At 35.4% G+C, this 19,395-nt stretch overlaps 1 long non-coding RNA gene across 1 annotated transcript; it reads left to right on the forward strand.

The window, feature by feature from the left end:
- Window positions 1-8,765: 8,765 nt before the first annotated feature.
- LOC129926482 (uncharacterized) lies at window positions 8,766-15,652 on the forward strand. The gene is made up of 2 exons (XR_008778161.1): window positions 8,766-9,844; window positions 15,184-15,652. It is a non-coding gene; the product is annotated as an uncharacterized LOC129926482 (long non-coding RNA).
- Window positions 15,653-19,395: the final 3,743 nt, after the last annotated feature.

Below are 19,395 nucleotides of genomic sequence, written 5' to 3' on the forward strand. Positions count from 1 at the left end.
AATTGTTTCCTTGCCCGAGACAAATCAAAAAATCAATAGTAAATAAATGAGACAGGATTCTTTATAACTGTTTGGGTTGACATACAATGCACTTTATAACTGTACGGTTGGATACCTTCAGTGGTGGTATGAGATAAAATCCTTGGCCGGCCTTAGATAATTGGAGGACGTGAATTTGGTGGCCCCAAATGAAATATAAAAATATAAAATAAAATTCTAAAAAAAACGGAATTACGCAATTTATTAAAAACCTAGTGTACTCTAAAAATAGCAATCTGCTCAGGTTTAGATTTTTCATTTCTGAAAAAAATAGTTTTTTGCCCAGTGCGAGGCCCCAATAATGGAGGCCCAAGGCGGATGCCTAGTTTGCCTTTGCCTAAGGCCGGCCCTGGCATTAGCTACGGACGAAAGGACATTGGCCACAACATTTCCTCCCAGTACGGCAGATGATGATTTCAAAGAAACAGCAGGAACCAGACAAGAATTGGGATCAGCGGCATCGAAAAGATCTGCAGGGGGCAAGCTGCCTAAGGGCCAACGGATCCCGAAGGTTGAAGTCATTGATTAACATGCATGATTAGATTGACCTAGGGACACGCGAAGGATGTACTCATCTTCTTTGTAGTAACGTCTGTATCTTCTTAGATTAGATAAGAGCCACCTTGATAGGTAGCCAAGCCAAGCCAAGCCAAGCGCTAGCGTATTTAGCGTCTCGGCCACACATCGCACAAATTTAAATGACAAATACCCATGGTCTGATGAAGGCCGGCGTAGACAGTGTAGAGGCGCTTCTTACCATCGACAGCTGCTTTGGGTCGGATGAGCACATGGCAAAGTCGATCCCCCACTTGAGGGGGTGCCTGTCGGTGCCTAGTTTATGGTATTCTAGCACCAATGTTTATTAGGTGCACAATTTTTGAAAGCACTTTCTTTGTTACCTTGCTTTTAAGCGTATGGAGTAGTTTTGTTATTAAGCTGGTGTAACGTTTCTTTGAGATTCTTCTGTGTTCCCCTGTTTAGGGTGAGTATCTAAGGCAGTACTGCATTTCGCAGTTGTTTCGCTGCCATAGTGTTTTGGACTAGACCTTTCATTTTGTCTTTTCTCACGTCTTTACAGGGAGCTAGTTATGGGATTAGGAAGTCTACACTATAGACTAGAGTCAGCATTGCGTTGTGTTGTGCTTGTGCGTACTAATGTATTATATTGTGGGACAGCAAGGTGAAGAATGATAGTTAATAAATATAACAATTATATTATAACATTTGTTAACTTTATAGATATTATTTCTTCAGTTTGTCATCATAAATTACATTCATCCCATTAAACACTTATATTGTTAATTTCTAGTTGATTGTTTATTGTTTATTGTAAGTACGAAGGTGCCTGTTGAATGTCAGGGGCCCGGGCGAACGAGCTAATGCTTTTAACACAACCCTGACAGTTGAGGCTCTGAGTCCGGCTGTGACTACCAGTCACAGAACCGTAACTTCAATCACTATAAGGTTTTATTTACTTAATTAAGTAGCAGCATTGTTTGCACTCCAATGAATGTCTTAATTATTTTTTTTCACATTAAATATCACGCCACTGCCATGTAATTACGCTATTCAGGCGGGGTCAAAATTAGAATTCTAGATGATTTTATAGATGCCTTTTCTGCACAGAAATCCCGACGTGGGGTGGTATGAATGGAGAATTTGTCCCTTGTGCATTATCTCGCCAATAAACAATCCATTCAAAGAGTCTTAAGTATTACTATTGTTAATTTTACTTATATATTGTACCAATTTAGACTTCTATATTTATTAAGTACATCATCTCATGTGATGAAGTCAATGTCAAAATGCAGAGGATACTAAAAAGGTCCAGCACCCCCGGACCACCAAATCCCTAGCTACGCCACTGCCTCCCCCGGAATCGCATAAAGATAATCTCAGGTGTCACCTAGCCCTCACTGTTATAGTTGGCAGAGGTTGATCTCTGAACAAGACAGCTGGAGATATCTATCGAAGGTCGCGAGACACATATTTAATGCCAAAAGAAAAACCCTTGCTGAAGACAGGCGCAGACAACGAAAGGTAGGCTAATATAGACCCCCTATGGTCAAAGACTTTTTCTGCATCAATTGTGGCAAAATAAGCAAGTCTCTATTAAGTTTTTGTAGTCACTTAAAATACTGCACTAATCTGTAATCATCAGAAATGAAGTCATCCACATAGTGTAATTCATACTTATAAACACTGGGTTGACATGCATTGCGTATTACACTTTTAAATAGGCTACTGGGTCTACATACAGTGCATAAACAAACAATCGCATTTACATAAAGTACACTCGTAACTCTCCGAAATGTGCCTTTGTGGTCTGTTCAATGTATATTTCATGCCTTATAACCTAAAAATAAACAATTATTGGATATCATTGATAGCTGCTATTTAGGCTACTCCCTTTAATAACGAATATAATTATATATTTATATACAACAAACATTTGCGGTATTGCAAGAAGTTTAACTTTTTTTTTCACCGATTTTTTTCTTTCAAATTATTTCTCACCAATCTTGTGGAAAAAAAAACACTAAAAGATTCTAGCCCGTGGACATTTATTTTGACAGTTATTTGGAATTTTATTCTCATGTAAGTTGACCCCGAGAGTGAAAACAAAAATCTTTAGAGGTTTTCTTAGGGAGAACATTCTAGAATGACGTCATTGCGTTTTTTTTATTAATCTCTTAAGTGCAGCCTCGGTTTCAATTCAAATTATATGAGCGTTCTCTGAGATCCTATTTTAAAGCGATTAATAAAACTGTCTTATATCTGAGGGTTAAAGAGAACTGTCTAGAACCTGTAAGTAGTACTGTCTAGAACCTGTAAGTAGTACTGTCTAGAACCTGTAAGTAGTACTGTCTAGAACCTGTAAGCAGTACTGTCTAGAACCTGTAAGTAGTACTGTCTAGAACCTGTAAGTAGTACTGTCTCGAACCTGTAAGTAGTACTGTCTCGAACCTGTAAGTAGTACTGTCTCGAACCTGTGAGTAGTACTCTCTAGAACCTGTAAGTAGTACTATCTAGAACCTGTAAGTAGTACTGTCTAGAACCTGTGAACCTAAAAGTATAAAAATTTGTGTGTAAATATGCAACCCTATAAATCTGAGGGGGTAAATAGCACTTTGTAAGCGTTTTTAAGTTAAAATGTATTGCCTGAATTCTTATATTTAAGAATTGCTGGCTGAAACTGGGTATTTCTACTATTTCAGAGATCTTTTTTATGACGTTCAATGTATACTTAAAATCACTGAAGGATCCAAAGTAAAATTACATATTTTAAATGATTTTTGTAACTAAATATCACACAATACATAAAATTTGACTGAAACAGACACATGTATAAGTATTTTATTTTATTTTATTTTACAAAACCCACAAAGCTTAGTACGGAGAGAGAGAGAGAGAGAGACAGACAGAGCGATAGAGAGTGATAGAGGCAGAGAGAGAGAGAGACAGAGAGAGAGACAGAGGCAGAGAGAAAGAGAGAGACTTAGAGACAGAATCAGAGAGAAAGAGAGAGAGAAAGAGAGAGAAAGAGATAGGTAGTTTAGAACTAAGAACTATTTTAAACTCTATAAATAGGCGTACATACAAAGAGAAAGATAAAATGACAACAAAAATAAAGATGTTAACATTGAATAAAATAAATATGTAAAGAAATACAGAGGGTGAGAGAGGTGGAGAGACACAGAAGAAGAGAGCGGGAGAGAGAGAGAGAGAGAGAGAGAGAGAGAGAGTGCAAAAGATACAGGGTGAACGAAGGAGAGAAAAAAAGATAGCTGCAAAATCCTTTGAATACTGTTTGGCTCCTTCTTCCCTAGTGCCATCAGAGAATGGAATGGGTTGCCTGAATCAGCCAAGAAAACCAACGACTTAGCAGAGTTTAAGTCATCAATTAACAAGCATGACTAGACTGACACCTAAAATGCGTATGACGTAATTATCTTCTCTTTTGAAGTAACGTCTGCAATCTATACGATACGATTCAAGCAATCACAGAAAACAGTAGCAGACGACGTGAGAAATATGAATAAACCATCTGGCGACCAAAACAAAGGCTTCAATTTTTAGGTCAAAACTGGTCGATGCCGCCACATAAAATTCTGAAATCTTCCATAACCTACGAATTCCAAAGCAATGCCCTGTTTATAATACCAGATACGTTTAGAAAATGCCCGCCATTACGGACAATTTTTTTTTTTAGAAATTTCTCTCACCGGAAGTTTACCAAAGTAATTTTTTAGCGAGCCTGTCATCTGATTTACATTTCTGCCTAGAGAGCTTTAAGAAAATGATCCCATTATTGAAGATTTTTTTAAAGGAATTTCCATAGATGTATCAACGCTTCATGTGACGGACACATCAAGAACTGATAGCGAAAGACAAATACACTTCTAGAGAAATAGGTAAAAAAAAAATGCGCTAATAGTTTAAAAATTCAACAATGTTTCTAGAATTACAATTGAAAAAGTAATTTTGCGAATAGAAAAAAAAAACCTCAACAATAATTCTAGATTGACATTTAAACAATAGTCGTGGCAATAGCTCGAAAAGAATTCAAACTAACAAAAATGTAATAAAGCATTACAATCATAGATATATTTATATATATACTGGCCTAAGAGACGATTAGCTCATTGTTTAAATATTTTCTATCTCAGCCAATAGTGAAAAGCAAAATGATTTTTCAAAGAAGCTGTGAGCTCAATCCTCACCCAAAATAAAACTCGTGATCCTCAGCTTCAAAATCTTAATACAACACAATTTGAACACATGTTATATTTCGGAGATGTTGTGTTCATACATAGAAAAAAATAATTTGTGGAATGTGTGGCTGAGTGCATAAGCCACTTACCTACCTACCAAGGGGCTGGAGCTCGAAACCCGAGTTGTGTTTGCAGAGCGCATAAAGACTGCAGGGAAACTAGAGATCCCCCTTTCCCAAACAAGTCCACAAAAGAAATTGGACCATAGCGTTCAGGGCATGCTTTATGCATGAAAGTTGCGCAATACGAAAATGACAAAAGGTACTAAAAAATATATATTTTGGCGCATAATTTCAACATCTATTTTTGTTAATGATTTCTGTGATAATCGTAAAGAATTTAAAAAAAAACTGATATAGTTTTGAAGTAAAGTTTAAAGTTGCCCCTTTCAGACCGTGTGATCTATAAGGCAGATCTGTTTCTGTGGCACACGGTTAACGAGGGTGTCATGTAGGCCAAAGCTCATGTAAATACACTCCCACAGTAAGTTTGTCTGTCTGGTAAAAAGTTGGTGTATGTTATATCTCCGACACCCGATCTCGGATCAAGCTGAAATTTTGCAAAACTATTTCTTATACCTGACAAAACAAAAATCAATAAAAAAAAATACCAATCAGTTAATTAAGAATTGGTAATTGAATATTTTGTTTGGTATCTCGAACAAGGGAAAGAAATTGTACTTGACTGTAGAGGTGGTATAAGCTGAATTAGTCACTTTTAAAGGTCGCCGCTTTAAAGTAATTTTGAAACAAGCAATCATCTATTTTCAAAGAATCTTACTAACAGAGTGGTAAGTATGACGGCTTGAGGAAGTTTGAGCCATGAGTTACAAATCAGGTCGTTCCCCCCCCCCTTTTTTTTTTAAATAAATGCTTTTATAAAATGATTTCTATAAAAAAAAATCAGGTCTCCTTTTCTTTCGCAGCCCAATTCCATTGTAAAATAGTTCGCTGACAAACACGATTTAACAGACTACTCTAGTTATTCTGCAGGTTTGCTACAAAAAAACTAAAATTGGTATGAAATGTTTTTCAGGAGTAAGACGGACTCGAAGGGGATGCCTACGAGTTTGAGTGGCGCGAAATAACTTTATAATGCATCTTTTTAAAAATTAAATTCAAACGTTTAACTTAACAGCGCTCTCGAGCTAAAGTTTTTCTGCGTATTTAAGTGTGTGAATTTTCGTGGGAAAAAACATTATAGATATCTCTTAGAGTTCATATTTTGTAAATAATAATTAATTGGTATACAGTTATCTACACTGACAGAAATAATAGCGTCTTATTGCTTGCCATATAGATCTAACATCCAGCCTTGTTATCGTATCGGACACTTCGCCAGGGACATTCTAAGACCTGCCTTTCACCTCTGCTGAACCTGCACCTGGTGCTCTTGTTTTAGGACGTATTAAATCTGGTCTGTTTTCATTTTTAGTAAACTGGAGTTGTCTGCCGCTGTTTAATGTACAATACATATTTTTTGTTCTATTTTTAAACCCCAGCTTATCTGTGATATGATAACGACTAAGCCATTCTTTGTTTATATTTTAAAGATCAATGAAGAAATTAAAATGAGGTGGATGACCCCTGAAAGAAGGCCGTCTTTACAGCAGTGGAAGCTCAATGCGAATAAATAATCCGCATTTTCTGCTTTATCTTTATCATAGAATTGTATTTGTTTTATGCGCTTGGGAAGCTCCTTTAAAAATAAACCCTGTTATAGTATAGCTCAAACAGTTGGCTGGTTTTAACTCGAGAAATCCAAGGCGAACAATTTAGGGACAATAACACACTGTCATTGAAAGAGGTTTTATCCAAGGCTAAAGACAGAGAGGAATGGAGAAAGACGGTTGAAATATCTTGTGTGGTGCCCCAACGGTTCAGCAGACTAAGGGATAGGTGAAGATGAACATACCATCAGGCAGCCCTTTAAAACATTGCTTTTGTATAGCGCAAACTTCATGTTTATGACACACACTCACGGCGCTAATCTCATTTGTGGACCAGTTGGGGGAGGGGGTAAAAACTATAACAAATTAAAAAAAAAAAAATTCAGTTGGACTCGGGCTTCGAACTCGATACCATGTACTTGGTAGCAAAGTGGTTCGTGTCGTTCAGCCACCTTTCCCACTGTCCACCAACGAAATTTCACTTAAGCAGAGCTGAACACTTGCTTCAAATTTTTAAAAAATCCATCAAAAGCTCAGTCAAATATTGTAGTAACTCCAATGGAGGACTGAAAGGGTTAATGTCTGTGCGGCCTACTGACAGACGACTCGGGCCAATCACACAGGTCAACGGATCAACGGCTGTCGATACACAAGGGACAGTACTGCTTGTTTACGCAAATATGACCAGTATTATGGTCATGTGACCGAAAGCCTTTTGGTCGAGAGATAGTGTGAAAGAAAGGACAGTAGAGTCCAGGACAGCAAGCAGTAAGGACAGTGTGCTACAAAGTGAGTCCTCGAAAATGTAGCTGTACGAGCTAGAGAGACTTGTAGTGATTAGTTAGGCAGTTCTGTTGTGTAGCAAAGCAGTTGAAGTTAGTGTAGCCGATTGTGTTGTGTTTAGCAGTGTTTACAGAAGGCCTGACAGAGAAGATCGTAACAATATTGACAGATGCCATTGCCTATTTAAAGGGCTTGATACAAATACTGACAATTAGTAACTATATTCCACAAATGAATTACTTCTGTACATCAAATGTAGTAATGCCATAATGCCCGATACTTGTGTGGTGTTAGACACCTTATTTATATAGGTTAGTTATTTAGCGACGCACCATAGAAGACGCATATTGAACGGGACTAGTGACGTTTGGGATATGTTGGGTTAGAGACCGGAAAATCAGTTAGCGATAGAACACTCCAGGGTAACGACGTGTTTAGTGACAGAGACTTCTACTGTGGCCTTTTATCAGAATAAATCTACGTGAACTTGTTCATCATCGTTGACTACATCTCTTCACTTGTTAAAACAGGTGTTGTTTTGTTCTATATGTTTTGTTGGTCAACTACACGGAATACACCCGAACAATTACACCCAAACGCCTGCAGAGTAATTGGTTGACTTCAAGACAGCCTGAATAAGCAACATCACAGTGGCGACCCCCGACGCCCGAAGCCCGGATTAACCGAACCTCGAACCGGACATCGAAGCTGAACGTTTACTCAGGTGAGGGTCGTGCACTCGAAGATATAAGATTTCATCGGAGTACGGCTGAACACAGCATCATCGCAGAGTGACTTGTGACTTTGTTCTAGATCTACATGTTCTTGATCGTACGTTCAACGAGCCGTTAACTCAGGGTGACCTTCGTCAGGACAGTAATCATCGCAACGTCGGGTTGAGTAGACTTAACCAGTATATTATCAAAGTCTGATCTTCATATGCTGAATCGACCTACAACCAGAGAAACCGTTCATTCATAACGGGTGAGAGATCGTTAGTGAACCTGTTGGACATATTTTTTCTTCGTCATAGGAGCCACATCCATCGAGTATCAAGTTTTACCTCGTCAGTTTCGAGAAGGACAGTTTGCCCGCTGTCAGAAGTATTGTGAGTACTACAAGTTTGGTAGCTAACTAAATCGAAATCGCTCTGTCGTCTTACCCTTGGAGAGATTCTTGTGGAGCAGTTTGCTCATTGAACCGGTTGCTTACCACTTTTATAACGGTCACTGTGTTTAACCTTTGGAAGGTTAGTAAAATCGTATTTTTCGTTGCTGGACATTGATACATCTAGTATTCGTCGGTCTAGACCATATCTAGACTTGTTAGCAGTGAAGTTGTGGAAACAGCTACATCCACTTAATTTCGTTGAAAACCGTTAGTCGTATAACGGAACGTCGTCGGAGGTGACCTTGGTTTCACCTAGTCTACATTAGACAGTTTGGTCTAGTGAAGCAGAGTACAACAGCAAACTTCGTTGTACTACCTGAGTAGCAGCAGAAGCAGTGAACTATTTTAGAGAACCGTTATTCGTCAGCCCAGATCAAGTCATCGTCAAGAAAGTCGTTATTCGTCAGCCCAGATCAAGTCATCGTCAAGAAAGCCGTTATTCGTCAGCCCAGATCAAGTCATCGTCAAGAAATTCGTTATTCGTCAGTCGTCCAGATCAAGTTGCCGTCAAGAGACTGTTATTTGTCAGTAGTCGTCTACACAAGTCAAGTCATCGCCAGAAGAACCGTCAACCTATTCGTCAGTAACTGTGTACACAAAGTCGTCGGAACTACACATACGGTCATCAACAGTCGTCGAAGAAACTGGGACATTTTGCTGTGGCATATCAGGACATCTGTGGCATTACGTGGGATACTCGACACGGATTGTATCCACTGGTAGCACCGGAGAACAGAGTCAGAACTGGAAGAGAGGCAGTGGAATTTGTTGTGATCTAGCATATTCGGGAGTCCGAACAAAGGGATCTTTCTTATCAAAGGCTAAGTGCCATTTTTCTTATTAGTATATGTTTAGATTGTCCTTAGAAATAGATTTTGTCTAAATTTGGTATGTTAGCCTGAGTAAAATTCAGGTGGTGCTGAAGCCTTAAACCCGTTCGGGGTAAAGACATAATTTAGATGAAAAGCTATATTATACGTTTAGGGTTGTAATTTGTTTTGTTTGTGTAAACGTCATATCCGTTGTTGCCTAGTTACTTCGTGACATTATCATTGTGTGTCATATTGTCATATCCCAACCCATAGCGATAGTCTCATTTAATTATTTCATTTGTTTATATTATTTTAAATTATTTATTTTTATTAATTTAATTAGATCTGTATTTTTTTTCACTTAATGATAGAAAGTGCGGGTAGGATTCTTTTACTGTGAATCAGACTAAAATAATTTTAGTTTGAGCGGTTAAAATCAAATATGATTTTGCCATGAGAATAATGCCGAAACTGGCTATGTAGTCAAACACTGTCGTCTGGCTAAATATAGATCTACAAATTTTGTACATCTCTTTGGTACAATTAAATCATCTAGACTCTAAGTTGAAATATTATTAATTGAAAGATGAATGAAGGTAGTACATTTTAGATATATATATATTGCTGAAGATATATTTGACATTGTATACACATATTTATTTCGTATGGTTAAATAGAACCATAAGTTCTGGATTGGATCTAAGAAATCTATTTTATCTACTCTAGAGTAGATCTAGACTCTAGACAGTCTTAGAGTCTACTGAGTACTCTCTAGACACTTCAGTCACATCAGATTTTAAAAGTGATCATAGTTATTCATACTAGATCTAATAGTCATAGTGCTCTTGATAACTATAGATCTAAATGGTATTATTATATATACTATAATATACTAGATTTAAATTTGGGTGATACTAGCTCTAATATACAGATCTGAATATAACTCAGACTAGATTTACTCATTTACTAAATCTATAGATAGAGACATAACACTTAAAACTTGTATAAAAGTGTGTAAAAACTTTTAAAGTATAGCCATAACCAATATAGGCTAAGTAAAAATATATATAAAATATAAAACACAATGGCTACATCATCATATGTGGACCTTAAGGAGGTTAAGGAAACAGCTATGCAGGATGGAAAGGCCATGGAGTTAAAAGGAAAGGACTTAGCAGCTTATGTACAGCAAGTTGTGAAGGAAGAAACAGAACGTCAAAGACAAGAGATAGAAAGACAAGAAGAACGTCAAAGACAAGAAATAGAGAGACAAGATAGGATCAGAAAGGAAGAATATGAGAAGCAAAAAGAGGACCAAGAAAGGCAGAGAGAACATGAAGCTAAAATGGAGAAGATGAGATTGGATGCATCACAAGCCAGAGCTCAAACTGAACAAGGAAATAACACAAATAACTCAAATAATTATACCACTCAAAGAGACAACTCTAATTCACAAACATGGCTAAAGAGAAAAATACAAAGTTTTGATGAACAGAAGGATGACATTGGTGATTTCCTGAAAAGATATGAGGCAAAAATGTCTACATTTAATATGCCTGAAGAAGAATGGTCTGAAATACTGATAGACTTTGTTCATGGTCAAGCTCTAACAATATGCCAAAATCATGACCATCATATTGATGATAGCTATCAGGTTTTAAAAAGAGAGTTATTGAATGCATACGGTCATAATGCTACAACTTTTAGAAAGAAATATTTTGACAATATACCATCATTAGGAATGGAACCCCAAACTACCATTAATATGGAAAAGGATTTCTTCAATAAGTGGGTAAAATTAGAAAAAGTGACAAACTCTTATGAAGGATTAAAAAATTTTATTCTAGTGGACAACTTTGTAAATAAATGTGATCCTCAATTACAATCTTTTATTAGAGAAAGAAACCCAAAAACTATAGATGAAATAACAGAAATAATGAGAGTTTACAAAAATGCCTATCCAAATAAACCATTTTCTGATAGGGATAAGAGCAAAATAGATTTAATAGGATACACAAAAGAAAATGTTGATAGAAGTAGAAATAGAAACAGATCAAATAGTGGAAATAGAAAATATAGTGAAATAACCTGTTTTAAATGTCAAGGAAAAGGTCATATAGCAGCTAACTGTAGAAGAGGGAATAGTAGGTCTGGAAGTAGAAATAGATACAATGAACAAAATAACAGTAGATATAGGAGTAGAGATAGGAATGACAGGGGAAATTATAGAAATAGGAGTTACAGTAGGGAATACAAAAATAAAGGTACAGATAGGATATATTTCATGGAAGGAAATAGGAACAATTTTGCAGTGTACCCAGGGTTTGTAGATAGAATTCCGGTGGAATTAATCAGGGATTCAGGTTGTAACACTTTGGCAGTAAAAACTAAATTTGTCAAACCTCATTGGTATAAAGGGTTTACTAGGAAAGTGGAATTAGCAGATGGCACCGTAAGGGAATTTAAAGCTATAAGGGTGTACATTGAAACTCCATTTTTCACTGGTTATTGTGATGGCATTGCAATACCAGAAATGAGATATGATATGTTGGTAGGAAACATAAAAGGAGTTAAAGAATGTTCAAGAAAAGAATTAGAAGACTGGCAAAACAAATACAAAAACATAAGACAAAATCATGAAAACATAGAAACACAAAATATAACAAGTATGATAATAACAAGATCAATGGATAAACAAGATGAGAAACAGGAAAATACAATAAATGTAATAAGTAATGATAAAGAAAAAGAAACCAGTAATGTAATACAAATAGAAAATACAGATGTTAAGGAAAGAGAGATAGAAAATGAAACACAAAATAGTTTTGAAACACAAATATTTCAAAGTGAAAAAGAAACAACACCCACATTTGCATTAGAAAAAATGAATGACAATATTATTGGGAAAATTTATTCAAGAATATCAGATAAAAACAATAATAATCCAATGGAGAAATTTTGTATAGAGAATAAAATATTGTTTAGACAAACAAGTAATGATAACAAGAAAATAAAACAACTTGTCTTACCACAGAAATATTGGAAAGATGTTTTAATCATGACACATGATAATAATTTAGCAGCACATAGGGGAGTAAAGAAATGTTATAGGAATTTGTCAAAACAAGTATTTTGGCCCAAAATGAAAGCAACAATCAACAAATACATAAACTCATGTGACATATGTCAAAAGAGATCTAACAAAAGCCTAGTGAATAAAGCACCCATTCAAGAAATGGATGAACCTACAGAACCATTTCAGAAAGTATCTATTGATTTAATAGGTCCTTTAATTCAAACTGAAAATAATAACAAATACATTCTAACAGTAATAGACATGTTTAGTAGATACCCAGAGGCAATCCCATTATCAAATACAAGTGCAGAGAATATCATTAATGCCATAACTCAAAAAGTAATTACAAGACATGGTATACCTAAAATTATATTGAGTGATCAGGGATCTCAGTTTAAGTCAGAACAATTTAAGAAATGGACTAAACAATACAATATACAACACATATACTCTTCGGTTTACCACCCGGAGAGTAATGGTTTATGTGAACGATATGGTGGTTCATTAAAAAGATCACTAACAAAAATAATTCAGAATAATCAGAACAAGTGGGATCATTACATTAACTATGTACTATTTGCTCATAGAAACAACATCCATGAAGCAACACAATTTTCACCATATGAAGTAATACATGGAAGAAAACCTAGAGATGAATTAGATGTTTTTAAAGAAAATCTAATAGGCAATGAGAATAAATTAAATAATGACAGTGAAACAACAATCACAACAGAATTGAAAGAAATATGGACTCAAGCATATAACAACAATAAGAAATACAAACAAAGTGCTCATGAGAATCTAAATAAGAAAAGACAATTGAAAACACTAGAAGTAGGAAACAATGTATTAATATTAATAAATGACCTGAAAAATAAAATTGGTAAACAATGGAAAGGTCCATTTAAGGTGATAAAACAAATTAGTGATGTGAATTATCAAATTGAAATAAATGGGAAAATTAAAACATATCACATAAATAATTTGAAACTGTATCATGATAGAGAAGATGAGTTGATACAAAACATTCAGGAGGAAATAGAAAATACATTTTCAGAAAGAGAAGAATGCTTGATGATAATAACAAATGAAAATCACAATGAAAATGATATTAAGGAAATACCTGTAATAGAAACAAAAGAGAATCAAACTTGGCAAAAGATTAATCTTAATAATTTAAATAAGGAAAAGTCAAAAGATATAACTAAAATAATACAGGAATACAAAGAAATTTTTTCCAGCATACCAGGAAAAACAAATATTATTAAACATGACATTAAAGTAACAGACACAAAACCTATCAAGCTTAAGCCATATAGAATACCGCTACATTTACAAGACAAAGTAAAGAAAGAAATAGACAATTTACTAGAATCAGGTATAATTGAACCATCAACATCTCCTTATGCTTCACCAATTGTGATAGCCAAAAAGAAGAATGGAGATATAAGGTTATGTATTGATTATAGGAAACTTAACAACATCACAGAATTTGACCCATATCCAATGCCAAATATAGAGGATATTTTACATAAATTAAATGGAGCAAAATTTTTTACTAAATTAGATTTAACTAAAGGTTATTGGCAAATACCTTTAACAGAAAATGCAAAACCTTACACAGCATTTGTAACACCATATGGTATTTTTCAATGGAATTATATGAGTTTTGGATTAGTAAATGCACCTGCCACATTTAATAGAATGATGAACATGATAATTGGAAACAAAGAAAATGTTATTTGCTATTTGGATGACATATGTATTTTTAATAATAGTTGGGAGGAACATTTGGTAGATGTAAAAGAAGTATTCAAAATAATAAAAGAAAGTGGACTTACAATTCAAGCAGAAAAAGTAGAAATAGGATTGGAGGAAATAATTTTCTTAGGACATAAAGTAAATAACAACATGATTAGCCCTATTGAAGATAACATAAAGAAAGTACTTAATATCGAAATACCTACAACAAAAAGACAAATTAAAAGCATATTGGGAATAGTAAATTATTACAGAAAGTTTATAAAGAACTTAGCAGAAATAGTGAATCCACTAAATGACTTACTTAAAAAAGGAAAACCTCAAAAAGTAGTCTGTAATGAGGAATGTGTGAAAGCTATTGACAGAATTAAAGATGTTTTTAGTCATGAATTAATATTAAGACTACCCGATAAGGACAAAATATTTTATGTCACAACTGATGCATCTGGTAATGCTATTGGTGGTTGTCTAATGCAGAACTATGATAACTTACATCCTATATTATATGTAAGTAGAAAATTATCAGAGGCAGAGAAAAAATATAGTGTCATTGAAAGAGAAGCCTTAGCTGTAATATGGGTAATTACTAAGCTAGAGAGCTATTTAATAGGAAGGAAATTCATATTATTAACTGATCATAAACCTATTCAGTATATACAGCAAAAGAGCATGAAAAACAGTCGTGTTTATAGATGGTTCTTAGCACTACAGGAATATAAATTTGAAGTGAAAGCTATTAGTGGATCTGTGAATATTGTAGCTGATCTATTATCTAGAATGACATTGAAGTGAAATAATTTTTTAAATAAACTATGATTATATTGAGTATGTAATATATATTAATATATTGACACCATTTATATGTTATGGAAAAGGGAGATAAGTAAATTTGATGTTAAGCATTTAAAAGTAAGTATGGATATTTTTTTTGTGTGAATCATTTCATATATCATTGACGAAAGTTAGTTCTATGGAAAAGGGTGAGTATAAAAGAAAAATGGACAAAAGCGTATAAAAGGGTGGTAAGAAAAAAAAAATTTATTGAATGTGTAAATAAAGTCTATAATTGTTTTTTTTTTAAATATTGTATTTTATCAGATTACTGCCAGTGAAGAACACTTGCGATGTATGACGTGCCCATAAGATGCCACATTTTCTTTTATGATGAACTGTGTACCAATGAAGATGATTCTGGAATGTTATGAACATTGACATTGAATATGAGGAACTGTCAAGTCAAGATGAAGATGTCAAGATTTTATGTTTGTTTGTCTTCCCCATAAATTGAAAATGCCCTTGTAAGACTTGACAGTAGTGGAAAAATATTGACATATTTTTTTTCAAGGGCGGGAGGAATCTGTTAGACACCTTATTTATATAGGTTAGTTATTTAGCGACGCACCATAGAAGACGCATATTGAACGGGACTAGTGACGTTTGGGATATGTTGGGTTAGAGACCGGAAAATCAGTTAGCGATAGAACACTCCAGGGTAACGACGTGTTTAGTGACAGAGACTTCTACTGTGGCCTTTTATCAGAATAAATCTACGTGAACTTGTTCATCATCGTTGACTACATCTCTTCACTTGTTAAAACAGGTGTTGTTTTGTTCTATATGTTTTGTTGGTCAACTACACGGAATACACCCGAACAATTACACCCAAACGCCTGCAGAGTAATTGGTTGACTTCAAGACAGCCTGAATAAGCAACATCACAGTGGCTTGGCTAAATTAAAGGCTCACTTACATATATATATATATATATAGATTAACCAAGCACTCGGAACAACGTCTCAAAAGTTGAAAGCACAGATTCTCCTTTTATCACGAACTGCCAGGTTCCTTAAGTTCATGTAATGCGGAATCTTGGAGTTTTCTTCGACTCAACACTATCTTTCAACCCACACATAGGTCAGCTCTGCAAGGGTCTTCATCTTCCTCTGACTGAGGCTCCAGTTTGTGAGGCGCTAGTCAGTAAGATGAGTTTCGCTGCACCCAGTGTATCGGACCAGACCAGGCATAGTTAACTAAAGCTATTTACGAAGCATGTCATTATCGAGTAAAAATCGAACTTTGGAACTTAAACAAGACCAATCGTTATAGGGAGTCCCGAACACTGACCGATGACGTCAAGAAGTGTGGCAACGGGATATTGATCTAATCTGCCCACTGGTTGCGACGTGGCTGGTCGGTGTTAAGGCCTTCTGTAACTACTGGTCTCGGCTAAACCCACATTAAAAACCATGTCTGTAACAGCCTCTAAGAAGTCTAAACCATTAGACGTCTGCTTGTTGATAGAACGTCAGGTCTGCCTTGTTCACTCTGTTTATTAGGTAGAGAGTCTGTTTATATATTTAGTTGAAAGTTCTAAGTTCCTTCCAAGAAAACGAAACTGAATTCACACGCCTACTCCAGTAATTCATTCCGTCGTAAGAGACTGAATTGAGGTCTCACGTAAACCTCGAAACAATCCAGTACGAAAATTTTTGCACTTTTAGTTATTTTATAATTTACTTATTTTTAGAGGCAATACAGTACATTATTGTATATAACTAGCCCACAAATGACTAGCCGCAGCAGAGTTAAACAGATAGAAGGATCTAAATCGATCACCAGCGGACAATGCGTAAAATGTGGCAAAATATGTAGGTCACAGTTAGGGCTGCGTATCCACGGAGAATACTGCATTCCTCATTAACCTTTGAACTCGAAGATAGGCCTTGTTATTTTTTGTTATCTCTTAAAATGAATATATTGTAATGGATGCATGTGTATATCAAACGTAGCGGAAGTATTTCTAGAAGATGCTTAATTGGACTAAGTGCGTGCGTAACTTGTTTGGTGTATTTTAATCGCGAGTTCTTGAAGCATGCACACCGTCATAAATATAGATAAGGTACTAAACAGGAACACAGACTCAAATGACCAAATTGACTCAAGGTGAACTTCAAACAAACGTTTATTACAGAATGGGCCACAGTCTAGTCTGTCACTATAGAACGATGTTATCCCCTCAAGAGTCTAGCAGTAACTGATTAATAAAAGTCTATTCTAATCTCTAACCCAAAGTCTATGTTCACCGTCAGTCTAATAAAGTGCGCAACCCAACTAACTAAACTAGCTATCTAACAATATATAGTACAGATAAAAAAAATAATTTAAAAAAATAAATTCTGTTCATAGTCAGCTGCCAGAAACTAGATTTTAAGAAAGAAGGAACTGTATGTTTTTCTAGTAATTAGATTGTGGCCGATTTTTTAGTCATTGTTAAACATGATAGAAGGTAGGTTCTTTTTTGTGTGTTTTTTTTTGTGTTTTAAAACAACGAAAAAAAAACTTTCTTAACCATTTCTATAGAAATGTAAAGCACAGAAATAACATGCAATAAATCATAAACGAAATATTTATTAACATTAATCCGCAAAAGTCTTTGGACCCCAAACTTTTTCTGATGCATAACACATTTGAATTTTTATATCTATATCTAAATCTCTATCTATATCTATATCTATCTATCTATCTATCTATCTATCTATCTATCTATCTATCTATCTATCTATCTATCTATCTATCTATCTATCTATCTATCTATCTATCTATCTATCTGTCTGTCTGTCTGTCTATCTCTCTCTCTCTCTCTCTCTCTCTCTCTCTCTCTCTCTCTCTCTCTCTCTCTCTCTCTCTCTCTCTATATATATATATATATATATATATATATATATATATATATATATATATATTCTCTCTCTCTCTCTCTATATATATATATATATATATTACAAAACCCAAAACCTGGCGCTGTGTCTGAGAGGCTGCACTGCCTGGTGAAGCGAACGTTGCAGTCTAGAAAGCAAGGGCGACTAGAAAGTACTAACCTATCGACTGTTTGATGCAAACTAGAATGGCCCTCAAAGGATGAATCGTTCATTCGCACGCAAAGATCCTATTAATATCACAAACCCCAGGACAGGCATCATATATCCTCGTTTTTTTCCCCCCTCGTAGACGAAGAATTCTAAATACTTCTTATTACTGGCCAATGCATCTGCTGCTTTCCGTCTAATGCGATTTAGTTTCGAGAGTATTCCTGCAACAAGTGCGTGAACTAATGACGCAATTGTAAGACGTTAAGCGTGCTCCACATGGTGACTTCCTCAATATTCGACCAATGAAATTTGAAAACGTTCGATCACGTGTTTTTGAAGCTCTCCCATAATGAAAAATGCATAGAGTAAAATTCAATTTTAAGACATAGACTTAGTTTTTTGGTTTTTCCAGGTCCCAGCTGTAACTAAGCCAAGTTAGTCAGAAGTCTTGTGATGTCATTATCGCAAACAAGGTGGGAAAATTGCCTGCGTCAGAAATCTTGCTGTGTAGTATCGTTAAATAGTTTAACTCCAGGGATCTAATTGTTCAGTTAACTTTCAGAAAGAGTTTCAACTGAAACATGCCATCAGAGAGTTGCTGTAATGAAGATGACTTTGTAGCACTAAAAGGACAGAGTTGAACCCTATTCTTCTCCCCCGAAAAAAAAGTATTTATTACTTGAAAAAAACAATATACCTACAGGGGTCAAATTAGAAAAAAAGTTAAGTTCCACTTTGGGACTTTGCAATCCATAGGGCAAATGATGTTAAGATCATCCGTTTCTTTGGTCAACGGTTAACGAGCAGGGTGTCATGTGTCCAGCACAACGACCAACCGCCTTTACTTTCCCTAACTTAAGTCAGGTACCCATTTCAGTTGGGTGGGCTCGGGGGGCGCTCTAAAAATCTCGAAATTCAAATCCCCAGTCTTCACAAGGATTCGAACCCAGGACCCCACGTTCGGAAGCCAAGCGCTTAACCACTCTAGCACGGCGACCCATGGGGTTGAATTACTTAACAATTTAATTAGATTTTGTCAACAAAATAGGAAAAAAAGTCTATCTGTCAAAGCGAATTGCAAAGTAATCAAATTACACTCATTTTAACAGTTTACTTTTTTATATGGCTGTAACCGGATCCTACAAATCAAAATATCAACAATAAGCAGATTACTGTGATTGACCTTTTGTACGAAGCTCATGAATACTTAAAATGGAGAAATGTAAAATAGCTACCTGCATTATGTGGAAGTAATAAAGATACGAAGCGAAACAATAACATAAAACTTCATAAAATGTCGTCATAAAACAGAATTATGGGAATGTTGTTGTATTATTTCCGGATGTCTCAATAATCCACGCGGACGTTCCGTGCATATGCCATTAGGTTCAAGTGCGTTGATTTCATTATTTTGCTTACCGAATTCTGGTCGATTGGTTAA

Source organism: Biomphalaria glabrata, chromosome 5 (assembly GCF_947242115.1).
Source record: "Biomphalaria glabrata chromosome 5, xgBioGlab47.1, whole genome shotgun sequence".
NCBI lineage: Eukaryota > Metazoa > Mollusca > Gastropoda > Planorbidae > Biomphalaria > Biomphalaria glabrata.